The sequence below is a fragment of the Aythya fuligula genome, chromosome 14 (genome assembly GCF_009819795.1).
Source record: "Aythya fuligula isolate bAytFul2 chromosome 14, bAytFul2.pri, whole genome shotgun sequence".
NCBI lineage: Eukaryota > Metazoa > Chordata > Aves > Anseriformes > Anatidae > Aythya > Aythya fuligula.
This window is the reverse complement of record NC_045572.1, coordinates 17,573,813-17,595,035: the sequence shown is the minus strand read 5'-3', so window position 1 is coordinate 17,595,035 and position 21,223 is coordinate 17,573,813. Positions and strand designations below refer to the sequence as shown.

At 43.2% G+C, this 21,223-nt stretch overlaps 1 protein-coding gene across 6 annotated transcripts in view; it reads right to left on the bottom strand.

Annotated features, from left to right (window-relative positions):
* The window catches only part of FSTL4 (follistatin like 4), a 276,166-nt gene that overhangs the window by 39,727 nt on the left and 215,216 nt on the right, over nt 1-21,223 (bottom strand). The window lies entirely within an intron of this gene.

Sequence of the window (21,223 nt, the reverse complement as noted above, 5' to 3'; positions counted from 1 at the left end):
CATCCTTTCTCCTCCAGCTTCCACCCAAGCTAGAAGTCAATGCCATGTGCCACAACCCATACTCACTACTGGAGGTCTGAGGCTGACTTTGGGCTGCAAAGATCAATACAACATTGCACGTCGTGTCTGCCAGCCGTTAGCTGTTCTCCTACTTAATATTCCCAATGCCACTTTAGAAACAGCACAAGGTGTTGAAAATAAACAGTCGCTATAGTATTGATAAAGGATTGATTGAAAATAGGCATGTCCGACCAACCTATGGCTATTATTTGGGCTGTGGTGGTTCCTTGCATGGAACAAGAAGAGGGTCTGACGCAGGCCATCAAACAATTTCTGCCCCTGAAAAGTTAAAAACTAGAAAGAGTAATAGAGGAGGACTGGGAAGAGGAGAACATCACCTGGCCAAGAGAGACACATCATTAAACATCGCCCTGGGGAGCTGCTGGACGAGGAGGCCCCAGACTGCAGCCAGAGGGGGTTAAAACACCCCGACACCTTCATCCACCTGCCTGCAGCACGTAAAAACATATAGGTACTAATAACACTGCTATTTTCTGCATAAAAGAAATCTCCTTTTTATGAATAAAATATTTGGAGTATACTTGACAGGATACAAAACTGATAATTACAAAAATATGTAGCATGGAGTAGGGCTAATGAGGACCATCTTTTCTTGAAGAGAAATGAAATAGAGGGTCATTCATTTACAAGAATTGTTTTTTCATCTTACTGCTGCTTTCCTCAATTCCCCGTGCTGTTTCTCACACTGCCTGGCACATGCTGGGCTCCCATCAGCTCCCTCTTCAGCAACTTTTTTTGAGTGTTTTGTTACGGGAGAATTTAAGGCTTCCCTCCATCCTCCAAGTGATAACTAAGAGGCTTTGATTTTTCATTTAAAAAGCACAGTAATGAAAAATGTATTTACTTTTACTTAAGAAGACACCTTGTGTAGTTGCCACTCTTAGATGAACTGTATCGGGACAAGAGGTGACTTTTTACAATAAAGAACGTATTTAGTGTAGATTACTTTAATAAAAACACACTCCTCTCCTGAACATTGTGTTTGAAGGCATCTTATGACTAGCACATTAAGTTCCAAAAGTCTTTCTATTAGCAAAGGATTATTTTGTGTTGTTTTAGCCATAGCTTTATTGCTACACTAGAAAAGATTCATTTATGCAACCAGATGCCTTGGGATGGAAACAGAGATGCCCTGGGAGGATACAAGGGCTGTGCTCTTCTGTTTAAAAACACAAATCTTATTAAAAAAATCAGAATCTTGTACTTAAGCTATAGACCTCAAACACACTAATGCTAATTGGACTATGTGTACAAATTATTCAAGTCGCCGTAATGATTTTGTGTAGAATCCTCTAGATTACGTATTGAACTGCGCATTTTAGTTTTTAAAAATCTTTACGAGATAAAAGGATTTTTACTACACCCATAAAACTGAACAGAACAAATGGGTAATATTCACAAAGCGTGCTCACTTGCAGAACACAGGTCGGAATGGAATTTGATCCTAAAAATGAGCAATTTTGAGTTCATTTGGAAATTCTGCAGGATGGTGCATACACAATACTTTTGTATATATTCAATAGATTCAACCAGTATCAATCCTAGCTTCTCATATTTATCAAGTCACATCAAACCCAGTAGTCTGCTTTGGGATTTCAGTTGAAGCAAATTCTCATCCCAGTCCAATGGGAAAGACAAAATGGGTGTCACCAACCAATCTGCCACCAGTAGGGGATGGGATGCTATCACTTTTGACTTGATCAATACAGGGGTAATGCCTTTCTAATAATCACCTTTAAGAAGAAACAGATGTAACTGTGTTTCCGTGCATCAGAGGTCCTGAAATAATCTTTCATCAGGTATTTTGCAAAATACAGAACTAAATCAAGGTCAACAAAAGGCGGCCAGGACACTGCAAACTCTTTGGTGATGGCAGCAGCCCAGTCCTGAAACCTGTGCAGCTCCAGGGACAAGGCAGTGCCATTGTCAGCCTTCTCCGACCAGGGGGATGCATGTCCTGGCCAGGGACAGAAGGTGATGAGGAGGAAGGATCGCTCTGTCCTGGTTCTTCTGCCTTTTCTCTCTGCTGTTAAATTCAGCCCCAGACAGGCCATGAAGCAGCAGGGACTCTGAACTGCCCTAGGTGCTGCTATTCTGATGTTCTTATGTTAAATCTCTTGCAATACCAAGTCCCACGGTGACATATGGAAGATCGTGAAGTCTTACTAATTCCTTTTCTTGTTAAAAATGTCAAGATATTGTCGAACATTTTCTTCTGCTCCTCCTCCTCTCCAATTTTGCTTCTTAAGGTGCTAAGGCAGGAGTTGCACTGCACCTTTGCAAGCTCTGCATACTAATGCGAGCAGGTATTACTTGTTGTGCTGTTTTATCATGGAAATCTTTTCTCTGCTGTCATTTGCAGCCCGCCAAAGGCAATCATAATTTCACAATGAAGACATGTATAATTGAGGTCATTATAGGGAGCAACCTGGAATGAGCATCTATGGAGAAAAACTCATTGATTTAGCGTGGCGTAGAGATAATTTACATAGTAAATGTCGGTTGCCTGCCTGCCTTTGCTCATGCTATACTATGCAGAAAAAGATTTCACTTATTTTTTTTTTTAAGTGCTTCATATCATTAATTAGATCTTTTCACTTAAATCTAAAGAAAATATATTTTTAATACACCGTTACCACCTTTAATCGTTGTTACATTTGTTCACAGATGTCTTGTCCTGCTAAAACAGAATACGGGACAAATGACTTTATTGCTTAGATTTTGCTGAGGGGACAAGGAAATAATTTTTAATGCTATAACTAGCTGTTAGGTGGTATACAAAGCACCAAAAAATAGCACTGTTTGAAGCAGTGAATGAAAGAACTTACTCCAAAGAAAGTCTCAAGCACAGATTCTCTCTCACCCCCAAATTAACTCTCCTGAGCAGAGACCTTTTGCTTGTGAACTGAAGCATGGACAGTGCAGCCCTAAATACATCGTGTTTCTCCAGCAATGGTACAAGTCAGGATTGATTTAATGGCATGCAAACTTCTGTCTCCCCTCAATTCCCCAAGTCCTGCAGCTGTGTTTAGGCGCTGCATTGCATTAGTAATTCTGTTTATTGTCTTGTGGCCCAATATTGCAGCCCGAAGGTCAATGGTGATTTTAGCATTTGTTTCAATAGGCAGAAGTCTTTTCTATCTGAGTACACTCTTAGGTGAGGAGCTGACTGAATCAAAAAAATCAAAACAATTAATGGATAAGAGGATAAAGCACAATAAACCTTTTTTTTTTTTTTTTTTTTTTCCCCAAATAATTTTGATGAGAAGTATTTGGCTTTGCATAGAGAGGGGAGATCAGTTTTAGACTTTCTTAAAACTGAGCTAATTGCAGCTAATGGATTTTAAAATGTGTTGCATGGGAGATGCATTATAAACACACAGATGTACATGAGATTTATCCAGCCAAAAAAGACTCCAGCTCGGGGTGATACTGTTTGGGATGGGATGTGGTCAACTAATTAGTCACTGCAGAAATTAAGGGCAGTTCACAGTGGGCCTGAATCAGGAAAGCACTGCATAACACACTCATAAATTACTCATATTAGCATTAGTGATTTAGTTTCTACCCAGTCTGTAGACTGAAGGAACGAATTAATAAAACTGTCACCACACAAATCACCCTGGGTTCGTGTGCCTGTGCAAACCCATCACACCGGCTGTTCTCAGGACTAGCTCCAGAAGAAATGTTGCCATGTTAACACAGTTTGCTGGTTATTAAGGTTTGACAAGCCAGTCTTCTCCAGCAGTATTTACGGCCTTCTCACCTGTCCGCAGTCAGTGAAGAATTATCCATCACTCAACCCCAGAAGAGAACTCCATTTTCTGAACACCAGCCTTGGATTACAGGAAAGCCAGTCATGCTACTCAAATGTTTATGTTATTAATTAACAACATTAGAGCCGTTAATGAACGCGATTAAAATTGTTCACAATTAATTAACCCAGAGAATTCCTACAGCTCCCACGTTAGTTCAGAGCAGGTGATGGGGATGAGTCTTGGCTTTATAACCTGTGAGAAGCAGCCCCATGAGCTGGCTCTGCCTCTGGTGGGAGCCCTGCTATGGGATGCTTCAAGAGTTTGGTTTCCCAGGAAAAGAGGTACCACAATGCAGCCTTCCTCTAAGGCTTATACACTTAATTAATGTGAATACTAAAATGATTTCCAAAGCTAAGGAGAAATGTTCATACCTCAGCTTTATTTTGTAACTGTAATAATTCAAGTTCTTAATGTAATTTATAAATCCTCAGGACCTTGGGCATGCTACTTCAGGAAGTATTTTATTGTAAATTCTCCACTAAATTAGTAATGCTGTTTTCTAAGTCATAAAAAGGCATAATTATATGGCTTGCAGCATGAAAGAATTAAGTTCTTCGAGCCCTCTTCTGTCATTACTCATGAAGGCCACAGGCTAGGACTCCCTGAGGCAGGTCCCAACCTGGCAGTGAAAGCCTAAAACCTGTCTTGTTACAGACCTCAGCATAAATACATGCAAATCTTCAGCCATCTCCAGCCCTGGTGCTGGAGGACAAGACCTTGTCTCGCATCCCTGTCAAGGTTGGACAACTTTTCTAGCCTGTGTGAGTCTGAACTGGTGAAGGGTGAGCTGTGTTCCCAGTCGTTGCAGTTGAGAGCTACCAAGGGTGTTTCTTGCCCAGCCCTGGGAAAAGGAATGCAGATCATTCCCTCAAACCATCATGCATATTGAAAAAAAAAAAAAAAAAAAAAAAAAAAGCCCAGCTTTGAGATACGAATTTGTATCGAGCACATTTGCAGAGCTAGTAAGCTTGCAAAAAATCCTTCTTACTGACTTTGAACCAAATGCAGTTTCTTTGCATGCTGTACTCTAAAGATCAAATTCTTTTCTTTCTGAAGAAAGGAAACAACACACTTCCCACCGTAAAATCCCATCCCTGCCCTCCTGTTACTAATCAGAGAACATTCAGTTTGTGCAGAAAGGGATAATTCATTCATTCCTGAAAGTACATGAATAAATATAAGTTGTTCAGTGCTTAATTATCTAATCTCCTGAGGGTGATAAGTGATAGATTCATTATGTAAATAGTCATAAGTAGTCTATTTTAGAGAATAGTTTACATAAATGCATTTGTTTTTATTTTAAATTCCTATTTCCCACAGATTGAGAGCAATGTTGATATGATTAATTTTTGATAAAATATTCCCATGTTGTGTCAACAATGTCCTGCCTACACTGTAACAGCCTTGCATTTTCCCAGTCAATTTATTAATTTGAAAAGCAAAATTGCTAATGGTCTAATAGGCTCTCATAATTACTTCTGGTAGTCATGACTGTTAAACACTTGACTCAAAAGATTTGCTTATCTTTTTAAGAAGAGTCAAAAATACACAAGAGTTTCCTGCGCTACCTCTCTCCAAATAACTACCGAGGAGAAGTATTAAAATTTTCCACTGAATGCACAGGAAAAAGGAACATTATGGTTTGGGGATGGGGAGGAGTTTCAGCTGCTTTCTGTAGTTTTGCACTCTCTACTCTGCCTTTCTGGAATTGAAAGAAATAATTAGTAGCATCAATGGTTTTACCACCACAGAAGCAATAGCTGTTTTCTTTTTTTTTCTTTTCTTTTTCTTTTGAAGTATCAGCATTTTTAGGAGCTTAAAAGTTTTTTCCAGTTCTTGATAGATTTCTTAGACTCAAAATAGGGGATTTTTTAGAGTGGGCAGGTTCTTTCAAACCAATGAAACTTTTGAGAGCAGCTGCTCTCTGTATTTAAAGCATGGTGTTTCAGAGGTCCAAAAACATATGAAACTACTAAACTTTCTTTTTTTGAACTTCTATAAGTTACAGTAGCTGAACTGATTTATACCTGATTTAAGGCAGAAAAAGATAGCTTCTGGTAGAGGATATGGCATGCCAAGTTTCTCCCTGGAGTGAATTTTTATGGCTGCTCTATAAACCCCCAGGGTTTATCATGGAAATGCTGTCAGACCATTAAGTACAGCATGACTTGTGGGAACCACTGTAATGTGTACGTAAATTACTTTGGAAATAGAGACGAGTCAGGCCACAGGGTATTTGGGGTTCAAGAAGCATTCACATGTAGTTTAAAACCACTGAGACATCAGAAATGACTGCAGTGAACAGCTCCAATCTTGCACTCTCCATTCATTTCGCTTTGAGTTTGGGGCCAGCAATATGCAATGAATGTGATAAACTGAAAAATGCATGAACCAGGAAACAAGGAGCCCAGAAAAAAGGCTCATACTTCTTCTAAGCCCTAGATTAAGGGTTTCTAAAAAAATCCCAAGCATTTAAAATGAGGTGTATTTATTTCTTTCATATTCCCATATTTACTGCGTTCATAAACAACCAAATCAGCGATACCACACATCTCAAGTTGTAAATAAGCATTAGTAATACTTTTCATGGTGCTTTCATTGCTTGTTGTATGGATGACTGCAAATTTAGCTGTGGTGATTATATGGATTTTGTATTTTTTCTGACTGCAGCTACGCTCAGGATACTTAAGAAATGCACGGACTCTGCTCTTCCACGCTCACGCCATCCCAACTCGAGCTATTTCATCCCTCTCCTTCTGCTTCCACCCCAGCCACTGCCCATTTGGGTTCTGCCTCATTAAAGTCAGAGTCCACTCTCTCCCCTGGGGCTTCTGGTGATTTTCCTCACAAACAGCGTCCCAGCTCCCAGGCCAGCAGTATAAAACCTGAGCACATTTCATTCCTAAATTAGGGTTACATAAGAAGGGGGAAAACGATGCAATCAGAAGTGAGTGATGAGAAGGCAGAGCCACCTATTTCTGCCATGCACCCCGGGTGGATGAGGGACTTGCATCGTGATGTATGGAAATGCCACCACCCAGGCTGCAGAGCAGAATTAGTGACATGAAGACTCAACTGCTCTGGGCTGAGCTGAATGTGGGTCTTGAGGAAGCATTTCTCCATGTTGCGGTGTTGGTGTTGCCAGTTCCAACTTGGAGAGTGAGGCTCCAGGCTGATTTGATGTGATTTGACATATAGCTCTGCAGCTGGCAGGAATGGTGCAAATACGGCTGTGAGGATCTTCCACCACCTCCCTGCCCATCCTTCCAGGGACATGGTAATTTCCCCTGGGGCTTGGGTGTTTTCACCAGGACCCTTGCTGAGCCTTAGTGCACAAAACCAGCTTCTGCCTTCCCCCTGTGCTCTCCTTCACCCCTGCAGAAAGCTGCTCAGTGGCCAAGAAAGCAGCGCTGTGCAGAAAGGCAGGCTGGGGGAACGGGGCCCTTCAAGTTCTGAATGTCTGCTTTGTCTGAGCTATTTCCTTATTTCTCTGTTAAGGAGGTATTTTCCTTTCGTGCTAAATGTGACCGGGGAGCTCCTGGCTGCTGCAAGGCTCCTTGTTGGCTCTGCAGCTCCGGTGAAATGGGTACGGAGCGCTGGGAGGGCTCGGCCCGGCCAAGCAAGGGTACAGCAAGGTTGTGCAGCAGCAGCACTCACCCAGATAACATCTCGTATTTTAAAAATAAATCAGCTGATAAAAATTTCTGCATCAGCGCTCCCATATATGTCCTTCCCATACTGCAAATGCAAAGTTTAGGAGAAAGTCAGAAATGCGAAGACGGGACAGCAGCTATTTGGAAAGAGGCAGGTAATTAATTAACACTCCCTTCTGGTGAGGAGGGGGAACGAAACCAAAGAGCAAAGACCAGCACCTGAAGAAAATCCCCTGCTTCATGTTATCAGCACATCTTCTGTTGCAGGCAGGTTTTCTCTCGGTTAAGCCCTTCCAAGCCAAATCTCCTGCAGTTCAGAAGCTTTTAACAACCGTGTGGAAAGGGCTGGGCCATTCACCGGCGCTCCTGCGTGAGGCCCGGCGGGCAGCGGGGACTTTCTACACAATTTTGAATCAGCATTTCAAAGCTCGGCGTTTCTGTGGGTTTAGGCTCCACAGGGAATTACAGGGCGGACAACAAAAGGCTGAGAAGGGACCGGCAGGGAAGCGGTAAGTACAGGCTTCCCAGAGCTGCTGTGGCCGAGTGGAAACCTCTGCAGAGAGCTTCAGAGATGGGGACGAGAGTGGAAAAGCAGAGCCCTTCCCAGAAAGGGAGTGCCCCCTGCTCTGCCTCAGTTTCCCCCATGGAACAACCTTCTCTGAGCCACCCTACAACTAACCTGCTTGAAAAGGCTTCTCCATGACCGTGGTGACAGAAGCCACACAAACACCCGCAAGCATGTCGTGTCTGTGGATTTCTCATTAAAAATCCTCAGAGGTTCACAGATAAAATCCACACATAAAACTGAAATTTAATTACACAAAAGTACTTTGAAGCAGAGATTTGCAGTAACTGCTGTGGGAAACTTAAATTCCAGTACCACGAGAATGATAAATGTTGTATCACTGAAAGTAACAGGAAAAACAAATCATCTAAGCTATCATATTAAAAGGCATATTGAAAAGCGAGATATGCCAGCAAAACCCAGTGTGGCCAGTCATTCTTTGCGTACCGACCAACGTTAGCATCTCGAAAATTTTAAATCTTCAAAGCAGGATGATTTATGGCAGCTGTTCCTTATCACTCAGGCTTGGAAGTGCTGTGGCACCAGAGCAGCCGGGCTGTGAGGGGAACACGACCGGGCTGCGCCATGGGGCCGGGCCCTCCTCAGCCCTGTCAGCACACGCCGCTTTAGAGCGGACTAGGCTTATTTAGAAAGCAGTTATTCAATATTTTGTTATCTTATATCCCCAACCTTATTTTCAACTATTCATCCTTTGCTCTGACAGCTGAAATGATTTGTTTGTCTGTGGATTTTCCTGTAACACCCTTCACTGTTAAATTCACTTCAGAAATGCTCATGAGCACCTCTGGTGTGTTTGAGCCACCAGGCCTGCTCCTGCCCCTTCCCCGCTGACCACACCAGCCTGAGGTAAATGTGGCTTTAGTCATCTGTTCCAAACCGATGGTATATAAAAAATGGGCACGTTTCCATTCCTCCTTCCTATTTTTGAGTTGTTCCCTTCTCAGCTTCTACCAACCGTGTCTCACGGTCTCTGTACGTGCTGTGAAGTGGCTCTGTGCTGCCTCCCTGTACAGGTACTGTACCACAGAAGCTTCCCTTGTAGTCACTGAATATCATCTTGGATATCACCATTTTGGTGCCAGTTGCTAAATACCGACCTTTTAGGCTGCTTGCAGCAGGTACATGCCGTCTTTACATGTAATGGTCACAAACTTGAATCAGCTCGATAAACTCAACCTTTGAGGAATGCATGTTGCGTTATATATAATTAATTATTTCTGGTTAAGTCTCTAACATAAATACAAACACAATCGTTAAACATATATTTCATTTACAGCAGCCTAGAAGAAACTGAGTGGACCAAGTGAAAGCTTGTTTAATGCTAAATTATTTGCCAGCGTAGCAGCCATATGCCAAGTGCCACAAATAACAATATTCATCACATCAAGTGTCTGGGGATACTTTCTTTTAAGATCTTTAGCACAGCACTCATCACGGATATCATCAACCAGATGCTCTGTTTTTCCAAGACACAATTCACTCCTAATGTGAAGAAAAAAACAAACCCACTTGGAGTGTGTTTTGTCCCTGAAAGATGGCAGTACGACTGTGACAGGCTCAGCCCGTGGATCTGCTCACTGCTCAGAAGGCTGCAACTCATTGCTAGGGAACAAATCTTACCGATGTAGTGACTTGAACTCTTACTACGGAGTTACTGACTGAATTGGGATGGCTTGTTTGCACCTGGCCTGTCTGGGAAGGGCTCGTCCTGACACTCAGATTACAAACCCACGTGCTGCTGTTTACAAAACATGTAAACACCATTTTTTCCATCACATTGTGCACACAGGTACACGCAGTCCTCGACCTCTCTGCACAGTGGCTAGGTTGCCATGTCAGAGCGCTGAAGTAACCAACAGAAAACACTTAGAGGGAAAGAGGTCTTGGCCTGGCAATGGGGAAACACAATCACAGAAGTGGTTAAAGCGGTGTCCTTCTTTTAGCTGTTTTTCCCCAAGCAGCAGCCTTCCTTGCCAGTTCTAGCCAGAGCTTTCTGCCCCCCTATTTTATGTAGCTATGCAGAGACACGGAAACAACACGTGAAATACACTCATTTCACTCACCAAAGATCAGATAAAAATTAGTACATCATAAAAAAACACTATCTCGTGCAGAACATCAGCACTGATGGCTCAATTGCTTTTGCTAGTATCTTATCTAAATAATAGTTCCTTAATAGGAAAATCTCAGAACACAATGTGTAAGTGTAGCTATTGCTCACGATGGTAAAGTAAAAATTAAAAATATCCAACATAAAACCTGCAGCCAGTATGAGTATTAACAAGATCTGTGGTTGGTTTGTACTTGTCAGTATATATTATCCATTGTGTACATCGTGGCTTTGATAATGAAATGATTTTCACAAACATAACATGACGTTCACTCACTAAGATACAACACATACCTGCAGGGCATTTGGTGAAAAGCTTTCTGCAGTACTTTAATTGATGTATAGTCCTCTGCAGCTTATATTCATTCAAAGCCATCTCAATCCTACATTTTTAATTGGCTCAACTATGTTACTATTAATTTGGGTAAACAATTAATGTTAATTTACAGAGCTATCAGTCAGTTAGTCCTAATGCTGTTGCAGCAGTAGACTTGATGTCTGACAAGGTTTGGTTTGGATTTGTCACGTACTAGTGAGGCACAGCATACCAAAAGGGCCCAGCTACGATCAGGGATTCCTGTTGCAAAGCTTTGTTCAAACATAAACTAAAAGCAGCTTATGCCCTAGAGAGCTGCAATGGAAATATGCAATAATGACAGGAGACAGCACGGGAAACCAAGGCATGGTTAAACAAAATGACTCGTGTCAAGCACTGCCAGACACGTCTCCACACTTCTGGGCAATACTGCTAAAAACCACCAAAACATCATAAATTACTGATGTGAAGGATTGTTTCTCTCTTGTCCCTGAATTCTGGTGCTTGCAGTACGGTGCCTGACTCCACTACAGGTACTTGGGATTTCTCTGGCTCTGCCAAGTCCCCAGCTCCATGAGTGAGTGTTTCTGGCAGTCATTAATCCTAGGTGGAGGGGATTTAACAAGCATTAGCTAAATTATCCTATTTGAGCCAGGTGACATGAATGCTCTTTCATTTGTCTTACAGTTATGCTTTGTCTTTTGCCAAACCTCTAATTTCTGTCTTTTCTACAATTTTTCCCTTCCCTTCACTAAGGCTACATCAAGCAATGCAGCACAATGCCAACACTGGGGGAACTGAGAGGATTAGCTCTGATACTATAAAAAAGGGCACCCCACAAGTGAAAATCAGGGCATCATAGAATGATTTGTGTTGGAAGGGACCTTTAAAGATTATCTAGTCCAATACCCCTGCCATGGGCAGGGACATCTTTCACTAGATCAGGTTGTTCAAAATGCCTCCAGCTAGTACCAAAGTCAGAAGATGCTGCTCTTTGAGTCCAGGTCAGATAAAAGAGGACAGCAAATGTCCACCCCCTTTTTAAGGTGCTCAACGCTGCTGCAAGCAAGGCAAACCTCATCTCCCAGCACCATCAACACAAACTTTTCAGTAAAACCTCTTCAGACCTTCTGCAGAGCAGTGGCTGGTCGGCCCATTGCAAGGGCTGTGGGCAATGCTGGATGAACCTTGCTGGATAGGTGGGAGCAGAGGTACAGGTCAGGCCCTCTGAAATCATCCCTGCTCTTCTGCCGTTGGCTGCCCTCTTGCTGCAAGCTTCCAACTGTACCTGACCACGAAGTACAGCAACAGTGTCCCAGGGTGCACACCAAGGACTGACTTGCACAGGCACCCTCGTTCTTTGTCCCAAATTAAAGCACGTCTATGCCCGTAATTTTAACCCACACCCGCCGAAGCCATAGCGATTTCATTATACTCCATGCACTGCAAATCATTAACTCTCAGTATAAATCAAGAACCATGCTTATTTAAGAAACGTCAAGGATGAAGTACTGAAGTCAGGGACATATTGTGAAAAAAGGCTCTTAATGATTCAGAGTAATATATTTCAGATGTTAGAGCAAACAAAGCATTCATAAACCACTGCAGAACTGCTCCTTTCAAACTGAATGGAGCCTTTATTCCCAAGCTACAGATAATAGTGATTGAAGGAAGGAGAAAAGCCAAGGACATTAAACCAGGTAAATCAGTGCTCCCCAATATTTTCAAGCAAGGCAGCACAGAAATATTTCACGTTGATCTCCTTTAATACATTCCACTGCCTACTGCAGTGTGGAAACTTGCTTAAACTATTTTTTTTCTAGCTTCTTCACTTAGCAGTACCTGAGGGCAGGAAGGGCTCATCAAAATTTATACCACACATTTAAGGAAAAGGCACGCTTGTCTCCTGTAGGGTTACAAAGGTTGGGAGGTAAAAGTCACGAGATCCCTTCTTCCTAGCGTCCCATTAATATATGGCTCAAGGGCTCTGCACGGCAGCCGTGTCTGTCCTTGTCTTTGCATGTCCCTGAACACCACCACCCCAGGGAGGACCCTGGCTGTCACACCCACCAGTGCACCCAACAGCCTGCATGGGATGGTCTCTTGTGAGCACAGTCTCAGGAAGATTTTAGGTCTGAAGTGTCCTCCCACCAGGACTACGAGGACTTTTTATTGTATTACTGAGGCTTCTTACAGTTTGCTGCAGCTTGCGGTGGGAGATCCAAACCTGCACTTATTCTTGAGGCATGAAATGCAGCAAATGTCCAAGATCTCAAAAGGGTATTAACGACTGAAGAGGATGTGAGCGGTTTATGTAGGATGACTAATACAAAACGGGAGACACTGGCATTCGTCCAGGGTGTCAAGGTTGACAACAACACTTCTATTACAAAAAAAAATGTTATGGGTGAATCTGAAATGACTACAGATGGTCAGGTGTTGATTTTGCATGTCCTTTGAAAGACAGTACTGTCAGCAAAACAGTGCCTTCTAACCAAATTTTGAAGTGCAATACTCTGTCAGCAGGAAGAGTGTTGGCTCTTTAACTGACTCATCAAAACAATGTTCTTTTAGTTTCCTCTGGTGACTTTCCATTCAAGTGCTGCTCTGCTGCTGGTTCTCCAGGACGAGAATATCTGCACAATTCAGATTTTTTTTTTTTTTGAAATTTTTCTATTTTTTTCTCCCCAACAATATTCCTCTATGGAAAGAATGTAAAAAAATCTTTTCCTTACAGATGGTGAGCTGAAGCAGAGGTTGTTTAGCTGCGGTTACACAGCCTATCTGAACCAGAACCAGACACACGCCTGATTTCCCAAGGTTACTCCTCCAGCCTCTCCGAGATTACTTTATAATCCCATTATGGGTGGAATTGCTACGTACACACAGCTCCCTTCTTGGAGTGCTCTTCTTAAAATGTGAGCAAGGTTCGAGTCTGCAGCGGATGTTATGTCCTGTTTTGACCTTGGCTTCTGCAAAAGTTTTCAGAAGGGCAGAAGGGGAACAGTTACCATCACACCTAAAAAACAGCCTCAGAGGCAACTGGGGGCTGGACTGAAATATGTGACCAATGAACTAATAGCCTGGCACTACAAGAAATGTCATCAAAAGACTTTCTGCGTCCTCATGCTGTTATTTCGCACTATAAATCAGCATTGCCGGAGTATTTTCATCTTTGCTTGGCCTTCGCATGTGCTCTGAAGCCCCATGCCACCTTCCGTGCCTATCTCATCCACTTCAGCCAAAGCTTTTCTTCACCCCCTGTTTGTGATGGAGATGATGCAGGGCCCTACAGGCTGGGCGCTTCCTGCTCTGCTCCTCCAATGCTCCCCCAGCCTCATCAGCCCGATGTCACCGTCACATTTATCATGGGGAGACGCACGCAAACAGAAAACACAATGGGCTAACTCATTTATTTCCACTTGTTATTGATAACCTTTCATGACTTTCATAACTCCGCCTCGCTCCAGCACTCATGAGTTATGAGGTCATCTGTAACTCAGGGAAATAAATGAAGTTTCCCATCAGTCTATTGTATATGCCCATTTATTACCTTTTTATTACCAACCTTTAAAGTTTTATCCCCTAGTATCTTGTTTTACAGTGGCATAACATTCAGATGCAGGCATGTATATGAATCAGGCCAAAACAGTTCCCTTTGGTTGGGTTTCACTGGAGGAAGAGTTATGCTGATCCACGGGCAGCAGCACCAGCATTTTTTTCGGAGCCATCAGACCCTGTTCGAGCATCCACAACCAAACTGTGCCCGTGCTCAGCATCATCTGTTTGTACTAACCGAGGCACAGTGTTTTCTTCTGCCTAACTCACGCTAAGATCATTTCTGGACTAAGGTTTGCCATAGAAATGAGGAGACATATCACACAAATCGTTCATTTGAAGGTTTAGAGGTGTTTGAGGGCTAGCTGCTGAAGGAGAGGATGGCTGCACAGAGCTGCGTACAACAGGTTGAATAATGATCCTTTAAAAAGCTCCTGCTGCAGCATTGCTGTGCAAGCGCAGAGCTTCCTAACAGAATCATTTTTGTCTTTGACCCGTCAGTAAAATGCCAGAAGAATAAATCAGACGGTACAGTAATCCTCAAGGTAATGCTTAGTTTCTCTGGCTGTATTTGTCTCAGGAGCTCCTGCGCTGCCGAGGCTTTAATGACCGCTTCTGCAGGACACCGCAGCCTATTCGCACGCCTTCACGGCCACGCCACGACTCCCCTGGGCTCCTCGGCTCCACAAACCACCAAACGAACCACAGCCAGCGCTGGCTGTCACAGCCCCTCCTCGGGAGCAGGAGGGAGGAAGGAGGGAATGCATTTGCTAGCTAAGGGCAAGCTCCTTTGAAAATTCTGGGCTACAAACTCCCAAATGGGAGTATTTTGAAGTCGGGGCAAGCACAGAAAATCCCTTCTTTGTGCAACAGAAAACCACAAAGGTCAAGCTTCCCTAAGTCTAGTAGCAAAGGAAAGCAGGAGGAAGGTTAGAGCTGTTTTCCAGAAGTTTTGCATGACACAAGAGACCGCAGTTGCAGAAATCAGCTGCTGATCAGCGTAGACAAACACGAAATAATTAGCCCATGAGCACAGCACCTACCAAGGGAGCAGCTGCTAATTGCTACAGTCATGTGCAACGCTTAATGGGACATCAACATCGATTTACTAATTTATTTATTTTGACCTGAAACTTTTGAGGCCATCATTTTCTGTAAGAAAATCAAAGCAAAGCTATTACTGCATGAGAAAACAAGCTAAGTGTTGCGACTTCTCTTCTTGCTCGCTGTTCCTGGGTGGCTTTGGCAAGGAGCAAAGTGTCAGCGCCCTCTGAGACTGATTCTGCAGCCCCAGAGCCGGCCCAAGACCTGAGAGGTTCAGGGTAGGGCCTAATTAAAGTCCTCACTAACATAAAAGGACAACATCAGGATCACCCATGGAAGCTTTCACGATGTCAAAGGATTGGAGACCTGGTAATACTGATATATTGCCATACTTATAAAGAGGAAGAGAGTGCTATAATAAGGAAATATGGGCAGACTGGAGAACTCGGAGCCACTTCATAAAAGAAAATGAAGAGATCTTCCACAATGTTTTTTCAGGCACTTCAGTGAAGTCAAGAACATGAAGGGAGCACTGGCTGGTTGCTGAAGAGAAAGCTAGAAAATAAATTGAAAGGACGTGGAAATTGTTTTCTCAGTGGGAATCTGGGCTGAATTCCATAGCTCATGGCACCATTTCCATTGACTTTGTAGAAAGTCAGTTTGCTCTAAAAAACAAATGTAAATGACCTTCTCCAGAACCAGAGGAAGGTTCCCCCTCCCTGGATGGCAGGGAGGTCCAGGAACAGCAGTTAATGCTGACGGGCTCCTTGCATGCAGCTCAGGAGAGGGGGCAGGGGACTGTGGGGTCTGGAGATGTGAAGTACAGTCAGAATTGAAAACTGGAGGATTTTGTGCTAAGCAAGCCACTGCAACAAAGTTGTGTTTCACCAACTTGTCCTTATGTAATAAATAACAAATTCACTTACACAATGGATCTGAAAGAATGCTGAGTATTACCTGTTAAGGCTCCGTGCAGTTCATTCCCTGTTGAACGGATTAGATAAATTAAGGGAAATGCAGGGCTTGTGCCAACCTTGACCCAAGGCTGGGAGCCGATCCTACAAAAAGAGCAGCAGACCCACACGCCCCTTCCTGAGAGGATGCTCAAGGCCCCCTAAATCTGTCCTGGAGAAGGGATACCATCTGCTTAAATACCCACTGCCCCTGGGAGCAGAGATGAGGAGTATGACCCTCTGCTCTTCACGTAACATGTTCCCATTGAAGGTTGAGCTGGGTTTTATTTGTAACAGGAAAAGCCTTTACCTAAGTACCCTTTCTTTCCATAATTCTTCCTTGTTTTGTGAACCCTCTCCAGTAACATTTCCCTGTAAGCCCTGCTAAGAAGTTGGGTCTGCAGCAGCTGAGCTGCAGAGCGTACAGCCTGCAGAAGACTTTATTGGCAGCAGGGCAGAAGACTTTTACAATCCTTTACAGGTGAATGGGGAAAACTCAATAATGTTCACTATCATTATTGAGTATAGTTATTAGCTTTGAACATTTCCTAAAATAAGCCTGTCATTAAGACAAACGTCTTGTTAATGGTAGGAATTTCCCAGCTGAAGCATTAAAAAAACTGCAGTGCCTGCATCATTAGCTGCCTCAGAAAGCTCCTCGGCTGTCCTCTGCTCCACGTCACGACGGCCAGTGCCACCTTCTGCTCCTCCTTCTGTGCCACCTCCACCCCGGAGCCTTTCACACAGTGCCTCCTGCTCTCTGCAAAGCCCTTCGGGGCTCCGTCAGGTGCTGGCCCTTTCCTTCTGCATTGCAGAGGAAGGGAGCAGCTACACTAACACGGAGTGGAGGAGAAGAGTGTGGCAAGGCAAGAGGAAAGGCCGCCGTGCCATACCCTACAGCACGTGGCACAGAGGATGGCTACCCACCGTGACGCACTTTCATCACCTTTCTGTACCTAAAAGCATGTTTTCCATTACAAAACGCAATAAAAGAAAATAAGTATTTTATAAGCCTAAGGGATGCTGACGGGTTTTTTTCTCTCCCTCAGTAGAGTGAAAGCAGCTTTAGCTCCGTTTCAGAAGTTGATATTGTCAGTATCAGCACACGCTGTCCGCAGACCCGGTTTCATACCAAGTGGTTCCCAGTACCACCTGTACTGTGGGAACGGTTAATTTTAGGGATAGACTGATTTAAGTGTTAAACATTTTATGTTCATAAGTCCTGATTCCTGCCTTCCAAGGTCTGATTTTTAACCTTACCTCGATAATCCAACTTTTGATCGTGACAAAGGTGTCTCTGAGACTCTGTGCTGTGAATAGCACCTGAAGCCAGCAAAAATCATCTTGCACTTGAACTGACCTTGGCAAAGGGACTTTTGTTGACATAAGTGAGTTTCCAAGGTTCTTCTCAAAATAATAGAAATACATCTTCCGTAATGTAATTTGAGAACTAGCTACTGGGCTGAGGGCAGTTTTGATTTTATTGATATTAGTTTAGTGAACACTGTATATTGTAAAACTGATAGAGTGGGAAAATGGCTTCAGTAGATATCAAATTTGATGGAGCTGGTAGCTGGCTGCAAATGTAAGTATGGGAACTATCACCTAAGGAGGTACTCAGTATTTCATTGGGGATATTTTAATGTTTCATATTCAGAATAACCTAAAACAGTGGCCCTGAAAACAATAAAATATGCTTGTATAAAACTGGCATTTATGTGCAGTTACACTTCATTATCCCTGTAATCTAACATGGTGGCTCAAAAAGGAGAACATGAACATTTTCTGAGTGATTTAGCAGGATGCTTTAATGATGTATTGAAAATGAACATTGACCCTATGTAATAGGTGCTAAACTGACACTCTTAAAGCACTCCATCCGTTTCACTTAGACTGACTATCCTTCTTAAATCATCAGTGTGTCATTTTTATGATGCAGATCCATCTATTGAGACTATAGGACTGTGAAATGTCGTAAAAAAAAAGCAATAAGAAAAAAAAAATTAAGTTGCAGGTGGCGAGTATTAGCATTTCAAAAATGTTCTGTTGCATTACCCTATTATTCCATCTCTGTCAAGGGGCAACAAGATTCGATTCTCACCTTAAAGAGTCGGTGCTGCTGAATGCATTAGCTCAGTGTGCGAGGAAGGCTTGTGCCAGCTGAAGGGCATTTCACAATAACAGCAAAATATATTTAGGACTAAATTTGATAGGACACGAGGGTCAGCCTCCTCCTCAGATGACAAAGCCATGATTGCTTCTTTTCTTCTCTGTTGCGTTCCTTGGCTCCCAGGCTTTTCACAAATTAAAGTGTTGAAACTTTTTGCCCACCAGAGAAGCTGAAATAAAAAGGACGGTGGCAAGGGAGTTAATTGTAACCCTAAAAGGTCAGGGTCTCTGCTTCTCTGCTTGGCAGGGTTCGGCTGAATGTTTATGCAATGCAGGCTGAGGACGTTTTGTTATGGAAAACAGCACCAAAGTGGTTCCCCCCAGCTTATTTCCAACCCTTGAGCTTTATGCTGAAGTGAAATTATAAACCAAGTTAAAACCCCTGAAATCACCGCAGGGCAGAGAAACTTCCTGTGCATGATGTCAAGGATTTTTAGTACTGTTTAAGGGCGTATGTGAGGCTCTAAGTGGAGCTATAATTAAAAATTGTAATTATTCATAATGATTTCCTAGAGAGGAGCAGGCTGGCACTTCAATGGTACGATGCCATCAGATGTTCAGATTTTTGGGGCCTCAAGGATTCATCCTGGCTCTCACTGAAACCGGCTGCCACCAATGGATTTTTCTACCAAAACATACTTTTGGAGACCAAAGAGACTGATTCAATTATGTAGTGAAATAGCTCAGGAAATCTGAACCTGTAGCATCCATTTCTTAGACCCAGGGAAGAAGGGGTAAGAGGATCTTAGCAGCAAGCCTAACCTGCCTGGGTCTGTAGAGGAACAGAAATTCCCCCACAGGACCCCAAAGCCTGATTAAACCACGATACTATTGTTTTAGGGAGTGCAATGACCCAAATAATTTTAAAGACTCCTAACAGATTTTGACTCTCAGCTCCCAAAGAAAATAAAAACTGAATCTTTTGAACCCTTTGCAGGTGGCGTAGAAATAATCGCTATGCAGTTCTAAATCCCAGCATGGGACATGGACACATGGACACAACGATGGATATATTTCGAATCTTGTTACTGAAAGCAGCTGAGCAATTCTAACCACAGTTTCCAGAAAGCAAATAAAACAGACCAACTCATTTCAGCAGCTCCTGGCACAGAGCATCACAGCTCCAATGGTTCAGTTTGGCAAGGGCAGAGGATCTGAAAACAAAATCTCTCTTGGCTCCTGCAACCCACTGCTCTCCCCACGGCACAGCCAGCCTCCTGCTGCCCCTTCCCTTCCAGCTTGGTTTAAACACCAGCAGCCTGTCTTCAGGGATTTAAATTTAGGGTTCAAAGCTTGCTGGAGATCAGGGGGTTGTTACTACTGCTTGCAATGCAATTTATTTTAATTCTTCCTACCTGGCATATGATGATTTTCAAATTCTCACATTGGCAGCCCCTGTAGCCGTATTTCAGATGTCCAAGCGTATGAATGTGTGAACTCGTGTACACACAGATGCACACACAGTTATACATCCCCAAAGCACACTTCAGTATATGCACTTCTAATAGACATCCTCCCAAACCCATTTCATTTCCAAATGGAAATGCACAGGAAATACTTTTTCTTTGACAAGCCTGATATTTGTGCAGCAAGTGAATTGGGAATGACTCACCCCTACAGTAAGGAATTTGCAAAACATATTCTAACTGTTTACTATAGCAAACAGGTTAAATTATGGCTGCATTTTATCTTTCCGTTCACAGAAGGCTGGCTTTTTCTTCACAGGCATTCATCGAACGAGATTCTGTCTGTACCATTTTCCCCTGTGACTGGTAGCAGGAGCCTTCAGTCAGCACTTTCCCTCCTGGAATAGGTTTTTATTTCAATGGCTTCTGGAGTATGTGTTACTCAGTAATAAATAAGCACTAACCAAGCTGGGACGATTAAAGATCAATTAAGGCTTAATACATTTTATACCAGATCGTGGCAATAGAAGGTGGTTGTGCTGCTCAGCCTGGGGCTGCACCTCTTGGCACTGGCAAAAGCTGGAAGATGGACAATTCCACTGCTTTTCCTGGGTCACTCGGCGGAGGCTGATCTGTTCAGATACAGGGTGGAGAGAAAAAGGAAAGGAGGAAGGGGTAGCCTGGGAAGGGGCTGTGATTCACAGTGCTGTGTTATCAACAGGGTGTTTTTTGTTGTTCATGCGTTTCCTAAGGGATGCAGTTGTGCCCTGTACTGAAGCCAGGCAGGATGGTCCATATCAGGTCTGAGATATAAAATATTATATATTTTGTATTTGACTTTGCAGACTGTTGCACTTCTGCTACCAAACAACCTGCTGAGTTACCTAAGCCGACCCATGTGCTGCGGGCTGGGCTGCTGCTCTTCCTACCTGTAGCTCTCGCAGCAAGTGCTTCGCCTGCCAGCAATTAACGTGATGGGTGATGGAGCTGTGCGAGTTAGACGGAAGCGTAGGATGGGTCTAATTAAGTGATTCATCAAATCTCCAGGGCAAACAAAAGGCATTTCCATCACACTGTTGTAGCATGAGCAGTATTTGGAGTCAAGCCGCTCCCTATCTACGCGTCCTGCGTTGGTCTTCCCAGGGCTTCAGCAGCGTGCTGAGGACACGTCCGTATGAGTACAAACAAACAGGCTGAACAAAGCCATCAGCAGAAAGCCTCTCACTTGCTCTGATGGATTTTGGCTCTGATGTCGAGTACCCAGTCCCATCCCGAAGGAAACAGGGAATGAACAAAGGTTTTTCCACACGATCATTACCTATATATTCTGCTGGATGTATGCAAAGTGTCTTAGAGCTTACGCTTGCACTTAAGGTAGCCCCTGACACTGCTGTTGTGAAAAAAAAACAAACATTTAAAGCTGACACAAACAGCCTTCAAGCACACATCAGAGAGGAACTTTATGACACTGCAGAGCCAAACAACATCAAATTACCTACCCCTTTTTGAGAATCAATGAGACACATATA